Below are 15,219 nucleotides of genomic sequence, written 5' to 3' on the forward strand. Positions count from 1 at the left end.
GCTGCTGTAAAGGAATGGTGGTCTCCTCCACCACAGTGCACTCTTGCTCTCCCTCTGCCTTGCAGTGCCTAATTACATGTTCAAAACAATTTACTTATATACCATATTTTCTGTTCTTAGTGGTGGCTGCAGTAGTAGTTTTTGACTGCTATTGCAGGTATGGGAACTGTTATCCAGAATTCCTGGGACCTGAGGTTTTCCGGATAATGTTTCTTTCCATAATTTGGATCTTCATACCTTAAGTCAGTGATCCCCAACCAGTAGCTCGTGAGCAACATGTTGCTCTCCTACCATGTGGATGTTGCTCCCAGTGGACTCAAAACAGGTGCTTATTTTTGAATTCCTGGCTTGGAGGCAAGTTTTAATTGCATAAAAACCAAGTGTACTGCCAAACAGAGTATCAATGTAGGCTGACAATCCACGTAGGGGCTACCAAATGGCCAATCAAAGCACTTATTTGGCACCCCAAGAACATTCTTCATGCTTGTGTTGCTCCCCAACTCTTTTTACTTCTGAATGTTGCTCACTGGTTCAAAAGGTTGGGGATCCCTGCCTTAAGTCTACTAAAAAATAATTTAAACATGCATTAAACCCAATAGGCTGGTTTTGCTTCCAATAAGGATTAATCATATCTTAGTTGGGATCACGGACAAGGCACTGTTTTATTATTACAGTGAAAATGGAAATCTTTTTTTTTTTTTATTATTAATTTGATTAAAATGCTGTCTATGGGAAATTATCTTCCTGTAATTTAGAATTTCTGGATAACGGATCCTATACATGTACCAGGCTTTCAGCTCAGCCGCTCGCTTACAGAGTCCGTGTCAACCACTGAAAATAGAAAATGAACGTAAAAGGGCTCTGATTAGGTTTATATTAAGGTTTCTTCTGCGTAGTCCAAGCATTACATGTGACCTGGGCACACACAAGTGCTGTGAAGACTCTGCTAACTGACAAGGTGAAAGCAGACAGGCACGTAAGGACACCCTGCAGGGCTACTATACACTGCTTGAACATCCAATCATCATCCTGGAAAGGAACGTGTGCACAGGCCAATGGAGATTGTGCCATTCCTTATGGCAGGAAAAGTCCTGAACTCTGTACTTGCCCCTCATTTACAGACATTTATACAAAGTTGTGCTTCCCTTATAGCCGCTGTGCATTTGCAAGAGATTATTTTATGAGCAACGTGGCCTTTACAGGTGTTTATTACCTCATTTTCTAAAAGCACTTGATACATTTACATGTTCCTCGCTCCCCCTCCCCCTGTCTTTCAGTAAACTGCAGTAATGTGTAAAATAGCTGCGCGGTGTATTTTGTGTTAATCCTTGGTCAGCAGATCTCTAGCCAGGCAGCTGCTGCTCTTGGCTATTTTGGCAGCTGTTACCCTACTGGTGTTCCAAACTCGCTGATGAAAATGTTACTATGTTCAGTCCCCACGGCCCTGGACCATTTATAGAGTCTGGATATTTCACAAGACTTGCATAACTGCTGAGAAGTTACTTCACTTGTATCACCTTTTTTTTCTTTTTTACGGAGTCTGCTCCACTTCTAACATTGTGTCATTTGCACAGCAGAGGCGATGGGAAAACAAACATTACATTTGCAACAAGTTGCACAGAGTTGTTCTTCTATGGCCGGCCCCTTATCTAGACCCCCCTCACAATTACAGCTATAGCATGAGGGGGCCATGTTTAAAGCAAAGTACAGGTATGGGACCTGTTATCCAGAATGCTCGGGACCTGGCAATTTTCGGTTAATGGATCTTTCCGTAATTTGGATCTTCATACCTTTAAAAGGATGGTTCACCGTTAAAGGGCATGTAAAGTCTAAAATAGAATAAGGCTAGAAATGCTGTATTTTGTATACTAAATATAAACATGAACTTACTGCACCACAAGCCTAATCAAACAAATAATTTATGCTTTCAAAGTTGGCTACAGGGGGTCACCATCTTGTAACTTTGTTAAACACCTTTGCAAGACTAAGACTGTGCACATGCTCAGTGTGGTCTGGGCTGCTTAGGGATCGTCATAAACAAAGCTGCTTGAGTTCTGCATGGCTGGGAAGTAAGGCGGGGCTCCCCCTGCTGTTCATAAGTATGAATGTTTCCCTGCTCAGGTTTCTTTTTCATTTAAGAAAGTAAAAATGGGATTTAATTTTTTTGCCTTTACATGTCCTTTAAGGTAACTTTTAGTATGTTATAGAATGGCCATTTCTAAGCAACTTTTCAATAGGTTTTTATTATTTATTTTTTATAGTTTTATAGGTATTTGCCTTTTTCTTTTGACTCTTTGCAGCTTTCAAATGGGAGTCGCTGACCCCTTCTATAAAGCAAAAGCTCTGTAAGGCTACAAATGTATTGTTAGCGTTACTTTTTATTACTTATCTTTCTGTTCAGGCCTCTCCTATTCATATTCTAGTCTCTTATTCAAATCAATGCACGGTTGTTAGGGGAATTTGGACCGATAATGGAAGCCAGTGTTGACCACTCCCTGTTTTTAAACCACACCCACTTTAAACCACACCCATGTTATCACAAGACCATATCCGCATTGATTGTGATACACCAAAAAAACCAAATGGTTGGTGCTCACTTCAGGGATATCACTTATCACTCATATGTGGAAAAAAGTTGACATATTAAGACATCCCCTTAAATCCATATGCCTACTCTTCCCCTTGGATAACACAGCACCCCCAGCACATGATTAAACACCTGAGGGGGCTTTAGAGTGTGAACAATAGAGGTGTCACAAGTGTGAACAATACAGGGGATTAGTCTGAATTTGAGGTTTAAACAATGCAGGGGCCAGTTATGCTCTGTAGTGATACTTTTTAAATCCTACGCATGGTAAGCAAACGCCCCGCAGGCCGCCAGTTGGTCGTCCCTGTACTAGATAATCATGTAGACGTCAAATAAACCCAATGGGCTGGTTTTGCTTCCAATAAGGATTAATTATATCTTAGTTGAGATCAAGTACTGTTTTATTATTACAGAGAAAAAGGAAATCATTTTTAAAAATCAAGATTATTTGGATGAAATGAAGTCTATGGGAGACAGCCTTTCCATAATTCGGAGCTTTCCGGATAACGGATCCCATACCCAGGGCCGCCATCAGGGGGGGACAGGGGGGACAAGCGTACCGGGCCCGGGCATGAAGGGGGGCCCGGCAGCGCTGCATTTTTTTGAAGATCCGGGCCCCCCTTACGAGCGCCCGAGCCGTACGTCTTGCCTCTTCAGTGCCGAATGCGGAAGTGCCGAAAAGCCGAAGCCGATGCGACGAAAAGACCCGAAGTCACGGAAAAAGCCGAAGTCCCGAAGTCACGAAGCGCCGAAAAGACCCGAAGTCACGAAAACAGCCGAAGCCGAAGTCCTGAAGCAGCGCAAAGACCCGAAGTCACGAAAACAGCCGAAGCCGAAGTCCTGAAGCGGTGAAAAGACCCGAAGTCACGAAAGGAGGCGAAGTTGAAGTACTGAAGCCATGAGTTCAATTCTACTGAACACCAGTTTGTGTTTTTTTTTTTTTTAATCCCCTGGCCACCAATGTATTATTTTAATATTCTATAGGCCCCTGCCACCAATCTTTTTTTTAAAACTTTTGTTTTTGGGGCCCCAATTTTTTTTTTAACTCATAAGGGGCCCCTTGCCACCATTGTTTTTTTTGGGGTTTTTTTTTAAAAAAAATTAATTTTCTTTTTGGTGGCCCCAAATTTTTTTAACTTGTAAGTACGCCCCTGCCACCAGTTTTTTTTTTTTTTCAAAAAAAAATTATTTTTTTTTTAAATTTTTTTTGGGGCCCCAATTTGTTTTTAACTTGTAAGGGGGCCCCTGCCACCATTTTTTTTTTTTTTCAAAAAAAATTTTTTTTCTCCAAATTTTTTTTTTGGGGCCCCAATTTGTTTTTAACTTATAAGGGGGCCCCTGCCGCCAATGTTTTTTTTTTTTTTTCAAAAAAAAATTAATTTTTTTTCAAATTTTTTTTTGGGGCCCCAATTTGTTTTTAACTTATAAGGGGGCCCCTGCCGCCAATGTTTTTTTTTTTTTTTTCAAAAAAAAATTAATTTTTTTTCAAATTTTTTTTTGGGGCCCCAATTTGTTTTTAACTTAGAAGGGGGCCCCTGCCACCAATGTTTGTTTATTTTTTAGTTTTTTTTACATTTTTTTTTGTTGGGGCCCCAAGTTTTTTTAACAGGGGGCCCCTGCCACCAATGTTTTTAAAAAAAAAAATTTAAATTTTTTTTTTTTTGGGGCCCCAATTTTTTTTATAAGGGGGCCCTGACCATCAATAGCTTTTTACAACTTGTGTGGGGGGGGGGTTACTTTTTTAGCGCTGATGTCTGTGTGGTCTTTTAACTGCGATGTGGGCGGGATATGGGGCGGAGCTTGGTCGTCAGTGTGGGCGGGGCCCAGGGGGCCCCAAAAATTTTGTTGTACGGGGCCCCGTGATTTCTAATGGCGGCCCTGCCCATACCTGTACTACTGACCACTTATAGAATTCATTTCAGATGCCTTGCTCAATGATATGTGTCTATAACACAGGAGAGCAGCTTGATTTCTAATCTAATGTTTATTAAAGGGATTGTTTAGAATTTAGAAGTTGTTTAGAACGAACCATACTGAAAGTTAACACAGAGGTGAACCACCCCTTTAAGGGAGGTATTTATTAACAATGGAGACAAACATCAGAGGTGAAGTTGCCAATAGCAAACAATCAGCAAATAGATTTGAACAGTCACCTATAAATTAGAAAGCAAAAGGATCATGCCAAATCCCGAATCCTTTGTGAAATATTCAGCCAAATCCCAAAACAAATCCGACCCCTAATTTGCATATGAAAATTAGGGAAAGAAGGAGGGAAGAAAACCATGTGTGCAGTGTGTGTGTGTGGTTAAAAAATGTTGACCTCTTTTTTTGTGTGATGAAAAGCCACGTGATTTTTTGGATTCGGATTCGGTTCAGCCAGCACTTGGATTCAGCCGAATCTTGCCCAAAGTCCGAACCAAAACCTGGATTCAGGGTATCCCCGATTTCATCACATGGTCATGAGTGGCACCTTGAGGAACCATTTTGAAAAAAATGGGCCCTACAAACTTAAAGTTTTATGTTCCTTTTCTTGGCAAGCGAATAGAGCTGCAGTTTTTCCATGATTCCATTTAGATCCAATCATTCCAGTCATCAGCCTAAATAAACTGGACAATGCTATTGGACCATCCAGGGGGAACACACAGAATATGCACATTTCTTTTTGGAGGATCTTCTTGTATTAATTAGGCTGTTGGTCCTGGTGAGCTGGCTAAAAGCTGAATTAGACAGCATTAGACCCCCCCACTGTCACTGAAAGTTGTAGTTGAGCAAGAGCATGGCAAGGCCAGATGAGCCCTAGAAACTGAAAATGAGTAAAGAGGTGCCAAGTTTTTCACACTGTCAACGATCACAGAAGTTCCCAAAAGGCCTGCCCACAGATAACACATCTCCTTGGTCTTAAATGTCACATTTTAGAACAGAACCAAATGCTGATCTGCAATAACCACAGCTCCATCTGTCCAAAAGCCAGTGGCATAACACAGCAAAATTACTTGCTGCACAAATGAATTACTGGGGCTCATTTTCTAACAGAAATGTTAATTTGCACCAGTGTGGTGGCCTTTGACCTGCAGGTCACGGTTGGCGAATTACCCTCTGCAGCGGTTGACAGGCCTTCCCCACTGTTGACATCACCCTGTCCTCTATGGTGACATAACGGCATTGCTTTGCTCTAGAGTCCTGCATGGACCACTTGAAAGGTCCTGTGTCCAACCAGGACCCGGTGACCGCTAACCCAAACCACACCCTCCACCCAGCACAACCCCCTACCCAGAACTGCTATCGGATGCTATAGAGTTAAAGGAATTGTTCAGTATAAAATTAAAAACTGGGTAAATAGGTAGGCTGTGCAAAATAAAAAAAATGTCAACATAGTTAGAATAAAATGTAATGTATAAAGGCTGGAGTAGCTGGATGTCTTACATAATAGCCAGAACACTACTTCCTGCTTTTCAGCTCTCTTGGTTTCCACTGATTGGTTTATGCCTGAACCTGAACATTTTGCGTGTATTCTACGGGTACGTGACCTAGTGCAGGACCCTACTTTGCGCAGTCCCTAGATCTAGGACTGCTTTAGAGACACAGGGCCGTTGGGCTGGGTTGATTCTGGATAGATTAGGGTCAATCACACACCACTAAATCAGTACATTTGTGAGTAGCTCAATTAACTGATCTAATGGCCGCAAGTACACTCAACACAATGAACGGACTGGTTGCTGTAGGTAAATGCTCAGGTGCAATTTTGTGCCTGAATCAGCATGTTTGTCTTTTTACTTGACGAGAAGAGTATTTGGTAAATCAATCTTTCCATGTACAGTATTCTGTATTTAAGGAATGTGCAAAAGGAAATAAGATAAACATATCAGACTCCTGGTCCATACAAAAAAATGCACAAAATTACATTTTGGGGGTTGTAGAACCATAATGTGAAACCTCGTTTTCTCTTCTTTTTGCTTGCAGTTGTGGTCTTTGTGCCAGATGGTGGAGGGACAATTAGAGAGTCATCATGAGGAGTGGCTGGAGCTTGAGGACTTCTCTGTTCTTCTTTTTCTTGGGCCTTTGCTGCCTCTTCTGCTTCCATCAAAGCATTGGCCTTTTCCAACTCCTCCTGCATATTCTAAGCATATTCATACATGGAAAAAGTAGAAACAGGGGTTGAGTAGATTATTTTGTCATGTGGGTGTATTCTGCAAGCAGGTTGGGATTGGCCTTCTAGAGTACCAGAGGCTCAACCAGTGGGCCCCAGTGTAGACATTTCCCATTACCTTTTCCTAGTTCCACCATGAATCTATATAAACTGTATCTATCATCTGGCATTATCTCCATTTATCTGTTGTGAGAGTGGGCCCAGGATATAAGGTTCTATGGAGGTTCCTAGGAGGCCTCTACCAATACTGTCTCCAGTCTCTACTAAACATACCTTGCTTCTTCCTTTTCTCTGATCTGTTGTTGTCTGGCTTTCTCAGCCTGCCGTTACCTGATTTTGGGAATCTCCTCTTTCAGTCGTTCTATGTGTTCATGCGCTGCAAAGAACATCTTCAGGAAAAACACATCAGTCTGATGGAACCACTTCTCTGCTCTGGCCTCTCTATGCTGCTTCTCTGCAACAAAATAGCTAGTGATATAGTAGGAAAATACTATTTAGTCCCTTGAAGAGAGTTAGATGTGACTTGACTTGCTCTCCCTGAGGTCACAACTAACTAGGGAAAATTAGGGTATCAGTCTGTGTTTGGAAAGAGGATCTTATACCAGGCTCCAGCCTACAACAGGAGCTTTCCTGTATTCTACAACCCCACATTCCATGGACATCATTGAAGGAAAACTAAACCCCCCGAATGTAGGTAAAAGATATTGCATAAAAAAGCTGTAAAATCCTGCTTCATTTAAATCAACCATTTTCATAATACAGGTATGGGACCTGTTATCCAGAATGCTCGGGACCTGGGGTTTTCCGGATAACGTATCTTTCCGTAATTTGGGTCTTCATGCCTTAAATACTAGAAATTATTTAAACATGGAATAACCCCAATAGGCTGGTTTTGCTTCCAATAAGGATTAATTATATCTTAGTTGGGATCAAGTACAAGCTACTGTTTTATTATTACAGAGAAAAAGGAAATCGTTTTTACAAATTTGGATTATTTGGATAAAATGGAGTCTATGGGAGACAGCCATTCCGTAATTCGGAGCTTTTTGGATATCGGGTTTCCGAATAAGGGATCCTATACCTGCAATACACTTTTTTAACAGGATGTGCCATCAGGTAATCATAAATAGAGCCGCCCCCCTGGGATCGTAGGATTCACGATGCACACAAACACCCATACAAATTCACGAATATGTTAGTTGGTACCTTATTAAAAATTCAAGTCTAAAATGGAAGTGGGGGCCATATTTTGGGGTGTGTCCAATGTATTATACAGGAAAGCTCCATGTGTACCACACCAGCAGATGACATATTTACAGAATCGATATGGACTCTGCAGTGTATATAATAAAGTGTAGAACCTTTCTCAAGGTCACCTGCTTAATCAGGCTCCATCTAGTGACCATGATATTACAGATCAGTCTTATAAATATAAGCCACCATCCCTAAATGTACTGAAAAATGATGTCATGTTTAGTTATGAGCATGAGGCTACACACTTTCTGGTTCTAGTGGAATACAGGCACAGTCTGGGGACCCGGTGACTTTTCTGTTATACTCTGCTGCCTTCCAGTGGTGGATTTAAATAAGACAAAAAGTAATTTTATATACCAAGAATGAACTGTCGCAGCATGAGGCACTGAAAATGCAAGATGAGTCTATACCTTCCTATAAAATCCACGTAGGTAAACACTAGATGGACCGAGTTCCACTAGTCATTGGACAGAGCTCATCCTTAAAAATGCCAATATGTTTGAGCAGGACCTTCTTTACCTCCTATATTGGTCAGTGTTTGTATGTAATCTGTATATTTGATGTATACACCCCCTTTATTGTACAGAGTGTGGATTAGGATGGTGCTAAATATGTGGCAAAAGGCCAATAAGCAAAGTATGTTCCAGCACAAGCCCTTATTCACTGAACTCATGTTGATCAAGGGGGTATACTACTCTTTTAACCAACATGTCATGGTATTATACTGCCCCCTAATGCTTGAAATGAGGTATTTGTATGCATTCAAAGCCAGGTTTAAAGCAAAGTATAGGTATGGGATTTGTTATCCAGAATGCTCAGGACCTGGGGTTTTCCAGATAATGGATCTTTCCCTAATTTGGATCTTCATACCTTCAGTCTACTTAAAAAACCATGTAGACATTAAATAAACCCAATAGGCTGGTTATGATTCCAATAAGGATTAATTATATCTTAGTTGGGATCAAGTACAAGCTACTGTTTTATTATTACAGAGAAAAAGGAAATCATTTTTAAAAATCTGGATTATTTGATTATAATAAAGTCTATGGCAGATGTTCATTCTGTAATTCAGAACTTTCTGGATAACGGGTTTCCAGATAATGGATCCCATACCTGTACTGTAACTGTTAGGTAAGTATGTGTGCTACAAATCAGGAGACTAGGCATGTAACATAAATGGCTACGACGGAGTTTAGCTCCTGGCTGATTATGTTATAGAGTTTTTGAATGTGGAGCTTTGTTTTGAGCCAGAAGAGAGACTTTAATAATTGCAGTGTTTGCAGTTATGGTTCATGCAGTTTCTATGGCTGGAGCTTGGAGTGACAGGTAATGCAGAATACTCTGGCTTACAATAGCAGTGGTAGGGTCAAATATCAGTGCTAATTAGCACTCTGGTGTATTTTAGAAATGTTATGGAAGGGGAAGCTGGACTAGGGGCTAGTACCAGCTATTGTAGGAGAATATGTACACAGAGAAAGAATTCTAACAGCCAGGCAGGCTTGTTGTTGTTGAAAGAGGGGGCGAAAAGATTTAATGGAGATAATTAAGGAGGTATGATAACTAGCTCAGTCTCTGACATGTTCACATTCTGCGTGTCGCTCTGATGTTCAGGCTAAAATTACCACCAGACAATCTGTAACCTGAGAGTGAGCTGAAGGTGACCTCTCGGTCAGGTGTGGAGAGTTGGGTGTCATCTGCGTACAGATGTTATTATGAGCCAAATCAGCTAATGAGTTTGCTAAGGGAGCGTCAGGTGAAGGAACAGGAGCATAACCCCAGGACACAGAATTGGAGAGGGAAGAGAGGTCACTACTGGAGGGAAAAGGACTCTGTGGGGCCATTTATGATACACAAATGACAAGCAAGAATCCATTTCAGAAACAAAGTACTGGAGTGGATGTAGGGAGACGAGTGTGGGGCCGTACAAACCAATAAGCCATTGAAATCCACAGTGATGTCAAATGTACAGACTGCCAGCCACTGGGAACTGTAATGCTCAGCACTGGCAGTCTGAGAATTGACAGGGTAATGGGTTTGAGTCTTAAAAGAATAAAGAAAAGAATCTTAAAGGAACAGAGAAACACCCAATGGCAATTAACCCAGAAAACATCTAAGGAAACACAGGCCTGCAAAATATGTTGGTGATTTATAAAACTTTACAAACGTTCGGTTATGTTTTATGTATGTTTTAAACCCTCAAAACAAATGAACGTAAAAGTGCTCTTCTGAGAACTTCTGCTATTTTTTTTCTAGTTTTCACGATATTAGTGGTTTTTAGACTGCTAATATAACAAATTTAAAACAGAGCTGCCTTTTTTTCAAAATGGCCACTGATTGTAAAAAAAATAACAAAAAGTACTGATCCGTGTATGTTTGTAACTAACCTGGCCAGATTAAGCTGCACTTCCTATTTTTATTTGGCCTTGGAGTGCTCCCACATATCCCCCTTTTTTGTAAAAAAAAAAAAATTACGTTAGTTAAAAAAAAGTCATTGTGCCCTGTCAGTTGAATTTAGCAATTTTTTTTTTGTACAATTCTCCACTGAATTCTTCAGGAAATACCCTAAATAAATACGGTTGTGGAGTATTCTTTTGGTGCAGTTTTTGGTTGTTTTTTGCCCTCTGATAAACATTCTCTTTAATGTCTGTCTTTACAAAGGAAACAATAAAAGTCCAAGATCTTCAAACCCATGCCATATTAACTCTTTCCTTAAAAGAAAATAAGAACCAACCCTCACTTTGTGGGGTTTTCGTTCTTTGAACCCAACTGCTGGTTTCTACAGAATACCTAAAATCTGCCCAAAATAAGCCAACTCCGAAAACTATACTAGTTATTTAAAGTCTAAACAAAGTGCAGACACAGAGCAAGTAATATAGAGATATGGGTCTTATGGCAACAACTAACAAACCTGAAAGGCATGCTCTGCTTGGCCTTCTTTATGATAAGCTGTGACTTCAATTGACTCATCTCTCTTCAGCAATTCACACAGACTGTTTTACTTGCTCTTCAGTAACACATATTGAAGCACAGCCAAGGAGTGCTTCAAAGAACTCCAGAAACATTAGCTAAATATTAAAGAGGACAGTCAGATGGCTGCTTATGACAATGGTCACATCATCATAATATCATTTATTTAGCAAGCCCGACACTTGTGTCAGTTCATTAGAATCTGTTTTGAGAAGTTGAATGCCATCCCGATCTAGGGGAGACAAAGCTCATTTCTTGTGCAAATTATTTTCCACACTGGTAAATGAGTTCCAGCATGGCAAATAATCTGCTTTACTGAACAGCAGTGATACCACTTGGTAACAATTCAACTCCTTGGTGTTCAAGAGATGATAGATAGATAGATAGATAGATAGATAGATAGATAGATAGATAGATAGATAGATAGATAGATAGATAGATAGATAGATAGATAGATAGATAGATAATAGATAGATAGATAGATAGATAGATAGATAGATAGATAGATAGATAGATAGATAGATAGTCGGACAGGGTCACCAGGGGCCCACCCAAAAATCTTAGACCAGGGGCCCACCAAAAGACCTTAGATCAGGGGCCCACTCACACTACTATTATAATTCCTCTCCTCACGCAACCTCTATTCGGCTAGTTTTCTTTACATGCTATAATCTATTATTCAATATATTTACAGGGGAATGTAATAAAAGTCGCAAAGAGCAAAACAATTCGAACCAATAAGACTAAAAATCCACATCTCGCAATGTAATATTGTTCCTTAAACTGTTATTGCATTGCGAATTTTAATTGCGCATTGCGAATTTTAATTGCGCACTCATAAGAAGTGCTTGAAGGTGTCGTAATCTTTTGGAGCAAACATAACGACTTTTTCAGTAAGAAGTTTTATTACATTGACTGCGCATTGGCGCAAACTATAAAATTCGCAAACGGTCTTTCACTGTCGGAAGTGGTCGCTAAACAGTTTCCGGGCTCGCAAAAGCGATATTAAATTCGCACAAAGCAAAATTTGTTCGCGCAAAGGCATAACTTTTCGCATTGCGAATAGTTTTTCCATTAGCGATTTTTATTACATTCCCCCGTTAGTCTCTTTGTTCTCATAGAAATAGGTAATGGCCATGAAATATGTCGAATGTTTTGAAGCAGGAGGGCCAACTGACACCTGGGCCCACCGGGAGTTTTCCTGGTATCCCTGTGGGCCAGTCCGACACTGGATAGAAAGATAGATAGACAGACAGACAGGTAGAGAGATAGATAGATAGACAGACAGACAGACAGACAGACAGACAGACAGACAGATAGATAGATAATAGATAGATAGATAGATAGATAGATAGATAGATAGATAGATAGATAGATAGATAGATATGATGAATGTATCTTGGTTGAAGTAGCCGCACTCACAGGGCTTATGGTGTAAAAAAAAGTTTTTAATTAAAGGGCATGTAAAGGCAACCAATCCCATTTTTACTTTCTTTAATGAAAAAGAAACCTATCTCCAATATACTTTAATTGAAAAATATCTACCATTTTTATAAGAAACCTGACTGTATGCAGTGAAATTCTCCCTTCATTTACTGCTGTGGATAGGAATTGTCAGACGGTCCCTAACTGCTGAGCAGGGAAACAATCATACTTATGAACAGCAGGGGGAGCCCCCACCTTACTTCCCAGCCATGCAGAACTCAAGCAGCTTTGTTTGTTTCCCTGTTTTGATAATTTATTACAATCCCTAAGCAGCCCAGACCACACTGAGCATGTGCACAGTCTTGGTCTTGCAAAGATGTTTAACAAAGATGGTGACCCCCTGTGGCCAACTTTGAAAGCATAAATCGTTTGTTTGATTAGGCTTGTGGTGCAGTAAGTTCATGATTATGTTAAGCATACAAAATTAAGCATTTCTAGCCTTATTCTATTTTAGACTTTACTTCTCCTTTAAATGTGAAAAAAAAAGTATATATATATCTCTTTCCCTGACGAAGGCTTCTGTGCGGAGAAACGTTGGATCACCAATAAATCTCCACTTTCATTTGAATTATTGACTTGATGTATTTCCTTGGAGTGCTGTCAATCCCTGCATTATATATATATATATATATATATATATATATATATATATATATATATATATATATATATATATATATATATATATATATATATATATATATATATATATAGTGGGACCATGTGGTCTCTGGTTGTTTGTTCTGTATTCTCCTGACGAAGATCCCTGTGGGGGATCAAAACGTTGAGTCTCCAATACTGCTGTTTTCTTGATATTGCAGAATCTAGGCAGTCGTTTTAAAGGACAACTGGAAACTAAATACATATTGCAGGCCTTACCCAAATTCATGGAACTCTGTCAGGATGACACATTGATGCTGCTTTATTGAAGCAATTTTTTTTTATTTTTTTTTTATGTTCCCCCTCCAAACTAACAGATTGGTCTGCTTCTGTTTCCAACATTGCTGATTATTTCATCATTGCAGAAAGTATTTCTTTTAAAGGGGAAATTAAAAAACCCTAATTTTGTAGGCAATGATGTATACTATATGGTGCTGGTTTTACTTTTGGCCGAAAATTAATATTGTCTTTAAAATGTGTCCCTTTACTGGAGCTCCCTATAGATGTTCAAATGTTCAAATGAGGGAAGGACGTGTACCAACGGTCCCTGCAAGTAGCACAGTAGGAGGGGGACAGCCAGTCACAGCCCTGCAGTCACACAAGCACAGACAGGCTTCAGTTCCCTATCAGGTCAGCATAGCTGCTGGTTGGTTCCTATCCTACAGTGCAGTGTGCTGCCAGATCCCCTGCATAGCCTGGGAAAGGAGGCAGCAGGAAATGGAAGAAATGGGTGGGAAAGGAGGCAGCAGGAAGTGGAACAGATGGACGGGACTAGTAGGGTTTTTGCACAAATTTTCAATAAAGTAAACAGAAACAAAATATTTTAAAGCACATTCCTTCTATATCTAAAACTTTTGAGTTTAATGCACTGGCACATTCTTATTTTTTACCTAACATGCCTCCTTTAAGTGTCTGGTTCATAAACTGAGGAGCTGAATACCCCCACCACCACCTTCTGGTTCTACAGTGAAGGTTGAACTTGATACACCTTATGCTCACAATGGGGGGACTTCAAGCTGTCTGTATAAAAAATTGCAATGCATGTATATTGGAAAATTATTTAAAATACCAATTTCTATTACTATGCAAAAATAGATTTTTGGTGGAGTTCCCCTTTAAAGCTTTTCCTAAACACTGAATTCCATGTCTCCTCCTGTCTAGTGAATCTGCAAGCGATAAAGTTAGAAACATTGAGCAAAATGCAATGACCTGTGTATATATAACGAGGTTTAAAGAAATTAAATCACATTGATTTCACACGGCAAATTACCTAGTGGGAAAGTTTAAGGGGTGGTTCACCTTTAAGGCAACTTTTAGTATGTTATAGAATGGCCAAAGCTAAGCAACTTTTCAATTGGTTTTCATTATTTATTTTTTATAGTTTTATAGTCATTTGCCTTTTTCTTCTGACTCTTTGCAGCTTTAAAATGGGAGTAGGGTTGCCACCTTATATTTGCCATTTTTTCCTATTAATTACATTGGCATCAAGCATCATTTCTACCGGCTAGGCCGGTAAAATATTGGCCAGGTGGCAACCCTAAATGGGAGTCGCTGACTCCCTTCTAAAAAAACACAAGTGCTCTGTAAGGCTACAAATGTATTGTTATTGTTACTTGGTATTGCTGATCTTTCTATTCAGGCCTCTCCTATTCATATTCCAGTCTCTTATGCAAATCAGCGCATGGTTGCTAGAGGAATTTGGATCCTAGCAACCAGATTGCTGACACTGCAAACTGGAGAGCTGCTGAATAAAAAGATAAATAACAAAAACCACAAGTAATAAAAAATGAAAACCAATTGTAAATTGAAAAGGTGGCAACCCTACTCAGAATATCACTTCTACATCATATTAAAAGTTATGTCAAAGATCAGCACCAGAAGCGTCTCTGACAAGCCAGCGCATCCATGGTAACGGATAACCACGTGAGGATGCAGGGCGAAAGTAAAGGAGAACTTGATTATGCGCCGCCATATTGTGACTGGCACATGTGTTGCGTAAGTTGTTTCAGGTCCAATGGAAACGTCCAGAGACGAGATAACATCCGGTTTTGCATCGACTACGTCCCTATCTTTGACCCGGCACTAGGGGGCGCTGGTGTGATTAGATAAGGGTTAGAAG

The sequence above is a fragment of the Xenopus laevis genome, chromosome 9_10L, assembly GCF_017654675.1.
Source record: "Xenopus laevis strain J_2021 chromosome 9_10L, Xenopus_laevis_v10.1, whole genome shotgun sequence".
NCBI lineage: Eukaryota > Metazoa > Chordata > Amphibia > Anura > Pipidae > Xenopus > Xenopus laevis.